At 36.5% G+C, this 10,047-nt stretch overlaps 1 protein-coding gene across 2 annotated transcripts in view; it reads left to right on the plus strand.

Moving 5' to 3' along the window:
• tfpia (tissue factor pathway inhibitor a) overlaps positions 1–10,047 on the plus strand; it is a 140,720-nt gene that overhangs the window by 60,399 nt on the left and 70,274 nt on the right. The gene's annotated exons all lie outside the window — the stretch shown is intronic.

The raw sequence follows: 10,047 nt of genomic DNA on the forward strand, positions 1-10,047 counted from the left end.
AAAAAAAAGGATGTGCTAGGAACTTGTATAAAGCTGTGCTTCACTCTCTCTGAAAGGCATCAAATGTACCAGGCCTATCTGTCAGAAGGGTTTATGTGTGATCTAATTTTGAGGGTAAAAAACAGCACTGCATTTTACCCAGAGCTGTATGGTGGTTCTGTTAAAGATGCAGTGAGGCGGTTTGGATTTACAGAGAACAATACCAAAGTCTCAGCAGAAGTAATGTACAGGGGCACATTATACAAACAAGGCAGGTTCCTTGTAACACATAATATGGATTTAATAGAGTTTGGAGAACTTGCACTTATTCTAATAAAACATGAAGATGTTCATTTTCTGCTGAGAAAGTTTGTAACAGAATTCATTCCTGAATACCATTTGCATGAATTGAAACATCAGACTGAAATAATGAATTGTATGAAAATCAATGACCTGGCAGATTTCTATCCTTTACCATCATATATGATGAATGAAAAAAAGGGTAATTCCGTTAAAGCACAGTGTGATGTCACTGAACATGATTGTTGGTCTGTATTTTCTCATACCTTTGGTTTATTTATGCAAATTATTATTTTGTAATTGTTTTTCATCAATGCGTGAATCAGAGCATCAGCAGTGCCATTGATGCTGTATTACCTGACCTCCCAAAATCACTGAGGACACCTTAAAGTCACTTGGAGTGGAGACCCCAAGAGATTTCAGATTTCTTGAGGAATCAGATCTGGCAGCTGTACTGAGGCCCATTCAAGCCAGGAAATGTATTTCTGTTCTAAAGGAGACCAGTAAGTCCATATATTTGTTTCTTTAACAAAAACCTTAAAGGGAAATGAAAATTCTGTCATTATTTACTCACCCTCAGTTTGTCCCAAACCTGTATACATTTCTTTGTTCTGCTAAACACAAAGGAAGATGATTGGAAGAATGTCAGTAACCAAGCAGGGATGAGGTCTTTTTGGTTACTGTCATTCTTCCAACTATAAATGGTAGTAAATAATGACAGAATTTTCATTTTGGGGTAAACTCACTCTTCAGTGGTCAGACATATTTATTACTTTTGTTTTTAAACGTAACAATTACCTTTATTATTTATTACTTTGTTATTTGTTCTATTTACTACACTTTATTTTCTGTTTATTATACAGTAACAGTAAAGCAAACAAATTATTGTGATTGTTAAAGTAACTGTAAAGACAATCTTGTCATTCTTAATTAGTGCCTGGTTTCGAATTACAATAGGGAAATAAACCGTGATATTTTTCATTTTGTTTGAGGTGTCCAGGGTGTATCCTGCCTTGATGCCCGATGACGCCTGAGATAGGCACAGGCTCCCCGTTACCCGAGGTAGTTCGGATAAAGCGGTAGAAAATGAGTGAGAGAGAGTGAGTGTACGTGACTTTTTCATCTCTGGGAAATTTTCTGTCCCAGAGTTTTTCACGCTCATTTCCCAACACCTCCCCTCCTAGTGTGAACTGGGTGGATAGCTTTTAAGTCCCATGGAATAAGTTTCCTGAGGAATTAATGCAGGCACTCGAGAGACAGAAAAGACCGATTCCTCGGTTGCGTAGGGAAATGGTGAGGATTGTTGTTGCGGCAATGATGGAAGTTTGTACTTGTCCAAGTAGGATGAATTTAATGGAGGTCGCCAAAAGGATGGATGTTAAATATCCAAAGTCTTTGCAAGATGTGATTGAAGAGAGTGTGATTGGTCCTGGATACTACTCCTTGGTCAAACAATTTCAAGCCAGGATGCAAGAAAATGCAAGAAGGACCAGCACATCAAAAATAAAAAAACGCATTCATGATACAGAGCAGGGGTGTCCAACGTTTTTTTGGTGAGGGCCAAATACAGAAAAATAAGCAAAGGCCCGGGCCACACACAAGAGGTGACATATTGACACATGATTACTGTGTGTATTTCTAACTCACCTATAATGTGAAGAACATTGCTCTCAGTGGGAGCAGTGATGCTGTCCTTTGGATTGAAGGATGGCTGGGATGTCAGGAAAAAGTTTGGTGGTTGAGACACGAAGGACTTCACAGAGATGGCTATCAGTCATTCTGGATCTCAGTCTGCTTTTGTTCTGATTTAACAGAGAAAATTTTTGTTCACATATGTATGTTGAGCCGAACAGGCTCATCATTCTTTTTGCGTGGCGTCTCACCAGAGGAAACGGCATGATCCAAACTCTGATAGAAGTCAGGGAGGGAGAGAAGCTGATGTTGACTCTTCAGAGAATCATCACATTGCATTTCAATCAGTTCTAACTGCAGACTCTCCTCCACTTCTTCTGCATCCACCAGGAAGGGGGTCGAGAACAGCTTGATTTGTTTTTCAATGACAGAAAAATCTTGAAAACGCTGGTTGAATTCTGTCACGAGAGATGTAATTACAGAAGCATATTTCTCCTTTTTAGCAGAAAGGTCTGCCTTTGGAAAAGCAGACCTGATTTCAGACAGCACAGGGAAGTGTGCAGCATTAAAGCTTCGTAGTTGTGTCTCAAACAGGCGGAGCTTTACACAGAAGGCTTTCATGTGCGCATACAGGTGTGACACCAGCTGTTCTTTGCCTTGTAGGTTCTTGTTCAGTGTATTCAGATGATGAGTGAGATCAACTAAAAATGCCAGGTCTGCCAGCCACAGAGGGTCACTCAGTTTATGAAGAGGTCGGCCCTTCTCTTTCAAAAACTTGTCGATTTCTGATCTCAACGAATAAAACCGCTGCAGCAAAGAGCCACGGCTGAGCCAGCGCACATCAGAGTGGTAGAGTACATCCCCGTATTCAGCATCCACGTCAGATAAGAAAGCTTGAAATTCCCTGTGGTACAGTCCTCTAGCTCGAATTATGTTGACAGTTTTTACAACAGTGTTCATCACATCGCCCAGCTGGACAGTCTTGGCACACAGTGCTTCTTGGTGGATTATACAGTGCATCCTAACAGCCTCACCTCCGCTCTCTTTTACCTTGACGCACACCATGGATGCCATTCCTTTGCGCCCACCCGTCATGGCCGGAGCTCCATCCGTTGTTACTCCACAGAGCTTGTCCCATTTAAGCCCCATCTTTTCAACTGCCTCTGACACAGCGTCAAAATATTTCCACCCGTCGTTGTGCCTTTTAGGCTCATCATATCAAGCAGCTCCTCCGTACAGCAAAAATTATCATCGACTCCCCGCAAAAAAATTAAAAGCTGTGCGGTGTCTGTGGCATCTGTGCTCCCATCGCATGCTATCGAGTAAAAATCAAAAGCACAAGCTTTCTCTCTCAGCTGAAATTTCAGGTTAGCTGACAAGTCCTTGATTCTCTGCACCACTGTATTTCTGGATAAGCTCACGTTGTTGAAATCCTGCACTTTTTCCGGGCACTGTCGGAAATTTTTGGAGAGCCACCCTCCAAGTGGACATATGCCAAGGGTGAATTACAGCCAAATGAATAGTCCATAATAGATAATAGTCAATAATAGTCTTTCACACTTAATACTAAAATAATTATACTTAACACTAATTTTATAATACTTAATTATTAATACTTAATACTAATTAATTAATCACACTTTAAACTTTGTACTTAATACTATTTGAATAATAAGAAAACTTTCCAGACCTGGATGAGAATGAGCAAAACTCTTTATTGGTGCTGATCAGCCACTGCTTCCATTGAGCTCAAGGAGGAAAAAACTTCTAAGTTGAAAGTATCAAAGAAAAACCCAAATAGCGCATCCCCGTACCACCCAAAAAGTTCCCCCCAAAAAAAGCAAGCAAGCAGGAGCAAGAGCGCCCCCTCCAAAGGAATCTCCTCAATATATACCCTGGCACCTCTAGATGCATCTATACCTTCTTACGTCAATCCACCTGACCCGTCTGACTTTTCTCCTGACACTATAGAATTACAGAATTGCCCGTGGCCCCCCTGCCTCATTTCCACAAAAAACAAGTCTGCCCTTTTACCGAAAATTAAGTCTGGCCTGTTGTTGTTGTTCCCGCCGACTTTCTGAACTTCTGCATTACTAAAAATATGCTGCGTTGACAAAACTATTGTCCAATCTCACCAATCTCCCTTTATACAATTACAATGAGTGAGTTTTTCTCTATCTTTTTCTGTTTTGTATATGATGATTTGATATGATATGATTTCTCCGGATTATAAGCCTATATATATATATATATATATATATATATATATATATATATATATATATATATATATATATATATATATGATTACCTGTATTGTATACCTATACTACATGATTACCTGTATGATTACCATAACAATCACATATAAACCATTTGCCCTACACTAAATTAATCACGTCTCTACATATAACATAAAGATATAAAATGATCAGATCAGTGATGATACTCAATCCCTCAATCACCTACTATCACCTATGATATAGGAGTTCTGATTTAGGATGTGATTATGACATACGATGTTTTATGATCATATTTTAGGATACGATTTTCTTGATTACAGTAACATCAGGTTCCAAATCAACTGGATTATATATTAGCGGTATTCGACTTACAATTAGATTTTTTATCCGGTTAGTAAAAGTACTACATTATTACTTAAGCTAAGCTTTTGCATTTTGTAATGTTGTTTTGCATATATTTGGAGATCTGTTTATGCTGACTCCTTAAATTTGCTAGACTTATGATCTCAGTCTGTCTTGTTTGTCCAGACTGGGCCTGCATGTGCATTTTATATTAAACCTTAGTTCCTCTGTTCTCTTCTAAAGGACAGGTTCCCCTTCTTCTTGTTTTTCTCAAATTCTCAGCGTTCTGAGTACCGAGTTTTATAACTTCAATAAACCCAATAAACCACCTTATTTCTGTTAATACTTGTCTCAAGGCATCTAACACTATATATATATATACATATATTATATTATAATCATATAACTCATATAGCTCAACACTATTACAATATCTGGCCTACCCCCATATGTCCTACAACATCAATTGTAATAGTTCATATAATAAGAGCACATATCAAGATTTTTTCCAACAGCACATACTTCTGTGACTTTGATGAGGCACTGCTTTATGAAATCACCGTCTGAGAACGGTTTGCCATGCTGGGCAATAAGTTGTGCGACTTCATAGCTTGCTGCTGTGGCGTTTTCCTGTATTTTGTTAGCACGAAAAAAAAAAAACTGTTGTTGAGCTTGCAGGCTAGCTGCTATTTGCTTGAATTTCTGTGCTCGTTCGGCACCTGTGTACGATGCGTAGCTCTGATGCTTGGTCTCATAGTGCCGATGGACATTATACTCTTTCATCACGGCAACATCTTCATTGCAAATCAAACAGACACACTTTCCATTGATTTCTTTAAAGAAATATTCATTTTCCCACCGTGTTTGAAATCTTCTACACTCACTTGCTATCTTGCGTTTCTTTGGTGCTGCCATTTCTGGTAACTCGTGGTAAATGTTTGTCTTTGCTTAATTTTGTTTAGTGGAGCAGCACCTTTTCTGTGACTGGCTCCATCTAGTGTTGAAACTGAGAAGTGCAACAGAGTTGAGCTCAAGCGCCATGTGCGGGCCATATTCAATTATATTTTCAGAATTTTGCTGCGGACCAATAAAAACTGACCCGCGGGAAGTCACACCTGAAAAAACAGCTGCAGTCCAGGATACAGTACGGCTGCATCAATTGGGAAGTTCAATTTATGCCCCTCAGTGAAACTGCGAAGATGAGCAGTCTGTCACAAACAACTGACTGGAATGAAGAGAAAATGAAGGTTCTCATGAAGTCTACATACTGTACTAGAGTCAATGAAAAGATATCAACAAAGGAACAGACATGAAAATCCTCACTGATGACTGGCCATTTTTGTTTCAGGAAAGTGGAATGGAAGTGCACTTTAAAGACCTCACAGGGATACCACTTAAAGATACCTTCCTGAACAGCATTGACGAAAAAGGAAATACTCTGTTGAACTTCATGAGGAATGATTGTGCAACCAAGAAGAAACATGTCTTACAGGCTATCACAAAATTACAAGTTTTGAGAGGACAGACAAATGGTTACTCTGAGGATGTGAAAGACATGATTCTTCTACTTCTCTTCTATTTTGATGAGAAAGAGGAGCTCCTTCTTCATTATGTAGAAGAGACAAGCCTCGCAAAAAGGATGTAGAATTAGAAAACCTGCATGTGACGCCTTGTATTATTGTGTGTGGTAAGTATAAGTTTTTACATATTTTCCACAACACAGACTAAAAACTCAGTTTACAATAATAGTCCAGTTCAAAAGTTTAGATACCCCTAGATGCTAAACACTGTACAATATTACATAGATCATGAGCATTTCTGTGGTTTGTGATTATTGTACACAAATGTCTTTTTGTTTAATCTGAAGCCTAAAACATCAAAATTAACCCAGTTCTTGCACGTTATTTGCTTTTTTTTTTTTTTTTTAAATATGTTATGCATATTTAGCCTTTTTCTACCACTGAATGTATAATTTTGAGATTTGTCTTTAAAAAATGTGGACATTTGAGAGACTCAGGTAATAGTTGTGTATGATTCTTATAATTGTAATTAGTGTTAAAAGATGAGGGTCATGGTTCACATGTTCAGGACCTAGTGGATTTTGTTTAATGTCTCAAATTAAATGAGACTAATGAAAAACAAAACAGAATGTTCATCTTTTATGTAACAATAGACAGTATTAAGCATTTGGGGTATCTAAACCTTTTAACTAGTTTATTTTATTAAATGGAGTTAGTAATTTGTGTTGTAGAATGTGTAGAAATCTATTATGGTAAATAGTTTTTCAGGGCAGTACACTGCTATGTGTACAGGTATGATAGTCATATGTAAATATACAATCACCTTGCTACATGTACATGTCTTCATTGAATTGAACTTGTATCCACAGGACGCTCCTGCTATGTTGCTGTTCGATTCATGCTCAGTGTGGACCGCAAGATTGTGAACGATGACATCACTACTGTACTTTCATCGCTGCTGTTTGCCTAATGTTTGGCAGTTACTACTGTTTCAACATTCACTACCCTACTGAACTGGTGTCAGTGCTTGAATTCCTGCAATGGTATGTAAAGAAACCTAGGAGGGAAGGTTCACTTAATATTTACAGAGTTTCAATGTTTTTTCTTTCTTTTCAAGGTGTTTTTTCAACATCAATCCCGAAAAGGGCACAAAAAATGTGGAAAAGACGAACAAAAGCGACTCCAAGTGAACCCAAGAGTCTTCACCCTAAGCCCTGACCTTTCCAGATCATGAGTGGTGAGAGACTTTGTAAAGGTGGCCTGCAAATGGTTTCCAAGTTCAAGTAACATTGAAATGTTAATGACTTAAATTGTAACCACATGTTTACGTGTTTATGGTAACAATACACTATACTCTGTACAGCACTTGTGCCTTGTTCTGCTTTAGTAGTTCTTACTGTAAAAGTTTATCTGAAAATTCCCAAGCTCAGTCTTCCCAAGCTCAGTCTTCCCAAGCTCAGTCTTCCCAAGCTCAGTCTTCCCAAGCTCAGTTTAAAGTGGCAGTTACTGTAGGTAGCAGAAATGTTTTCAATTCTGAGTCTAAATTTTAAATGAGTAGATCTTCACTGACTGATCTTAATCTGATCTTATGTGCCACTGTTAAAAATATTAAAAATAATGTAAAAATACATTAATATTGTATTAAATGCCTACCAGTCTTTATTAAAAATCCATGGGACCACTCTGATGTCCGAGTCTAGTAATAGATTCTGTTGGGTTTTGATGATTTGATTTGGTTTGTGTTCATCAATTAGAATGAAAGTACTCTTAATAGGTAAAATCTGAATGTTTAGAAATGTAACTTCTATCTCTTCTAGCTCCCAGCTAGTGTGATTAAAGGATGCTTTGAATTCACTGGTTATTTATAATACAAAATAGTATAACAGCATTTACATATTTAATGTTTTTTTTCCTTAGTTTAAATAGTTTTCTGTATGCTTTGTGAAATAATGATAGGTTATAGGTTGTAATTATTACAAAATAAACCTTTAAATTAAACCGTTTTGAGCTGTAAAAAAGATGGTTATGAACCGTAATTATTACAATGTAAACCCTGTAGATTGACAGGTATAACTGCTTTTATAACAACATAAATATTGATTAGACAGTTATAAACTGTAAAAATAAGAATTAAAATCGGTAAAATGTACAGTACAATGGGTGCAATCCTGTACAACCAATAACCTTCCTACCGGAATTTTGACAGTAAAGTACTATCAACCACAGCTGCCGATTTTTTACCGTAAAATGTACGGTTTATTTTTTACAGTTAATATTTCAGTGGTATTTCTAAAGCTTTAAGGCTTTAAGCTTCACTTTTTTTCTATTCAAGCATTCTAAAATGCCATAAAATGTTTTTATACTGGTGTCTTCCTGGATTAATCGTAACAAACCCATGAGTGATGAGTGAAAGTCAGGATTAGCTGACATTGAAGAACAACAGTGACTTCACTGGGTTTCTACCTGTGCTGGATTCAATCATAATGATGTTACTGCAGTAAAGGAGAATTAATCAAAACAATTGTATAATAAAGCTGAAACCGTTTCCTACTATATGAAGAATTCTTGTTCTCCTTCCACAGTCCTCATAACAAACATCACTAGCAATAATCTGGTACATGTGGAGAGCTGTTGTCTTGTCTGACTGCCATCAACCTTACTGCCTGACCTGTCTAAAATAAACAATATCTGAAATATAAATGAAATACATAAATAAACATGTTACAATATAAAGAATTGTTTATTTATTTCATGGCATGGATAACCTTCATTTTATTGCACTTATAGGATTGCACTTATTTAATTATAAATTAAAATAATTCTCTTAGACAGATTCCCAAACTAGACGTTGTGTCACCATGTAGCGCTGCTTGATTTGTAAATATTAATAAGGGAAAGTCACCATTTCAAATATTGTTTCATCCGATCACTTTACAAATTAATATAAATATTGAATATGGATTTTGTGTACTAATATTTTTAAATATTACCGGTAATCACATTCAGTGAAGATTTATTTAAATTAATAAATCAGTGTTCAGCATTTTACTATTTACTTAGATTTCATATGAAATGCTACATAAAAATGTCTCTCTCTATTCTTTCAATACTATAATTTCAGTACATCACATTTCACAATGGCCTTCATGGCTATTTACAATAAATAAACTGTTGATTAGAAATGAACTCATTATCACAAATATTACAATATTTATAAATGCTAACAATTAAGACAGTGTTCTGACCATTTAAACAGATAAAAAAGGACAACGTTGTCATAAAATGGTATGAAACTCTTCTTACTACGTGCACAACGAATCTGTTCTCCTTTACAATGTCTTCAGATCAGACATAGATTTATTTACTCTAACACTGGTGATCTTTCAAACAACAAACTGAAAGACACGACCCACCCTGCACACCATTTATTCCACCTTCTAGCATCTAGCAGATGCATCAGGTCCATCACATCACGCACAAACAGACTCAGGAACAGTTTCTACACCAGAAGCCCAACCTTAATATTTATTAATTTCTACCACAAATCTGTACAAAACACACTGAATGTGCAATACCTCAATATTAGTTCAACTTATCTTTTATTGTTACTTTTCTTTACTGTAAAAACTTTACTGTTCACATGTGCAATATGTTAATTGCAATATCTCATCAGTTTACTACCTCAATTAAAGAGTATTTTATACTATTTACAATAGAATATTTGAATGGATCCACCTATGCTCATGAAGCTCTGCCACAATAACCTAGATTAAAATGAGTGACAGGAGGAGCATCCAAACACAAACAAAACCAGAACTCAGTTTTCCAAAAGGAAGTTCTCACAGAGTTTGTGTGTTTGTGCTAAAGCCAAACTTTAATCTGTTTGTTTGTTTTTTTAAGTAAGTTGTAGATACATTCCAAGTTATTTGTACAAATAAGTAATAAAAAATGGACTATTGCTCCTTTAAATCATTGTTGTGTATGTGTTCCCATGTAACTGATGACTGTAACAGACCATAACGTGTCTCTGT

This window comes from Tachysurus fulvidraco, chromosome 6 (genome assembly GCF_022655615.1).
Source record: "Tachysurus fulvidraco isolate hzauxx_2018 chromosome 6, HZAU_PFXX_2.0, whole genome shotgun sequence".
In the NCBI taxonomy this organism is placed as follows: Eukaryota; Metazoa; Chordata; class Actinopteri; order Siluriformes; family Bagridae; genus Tachysurus; species Tachysurus fulvidraco.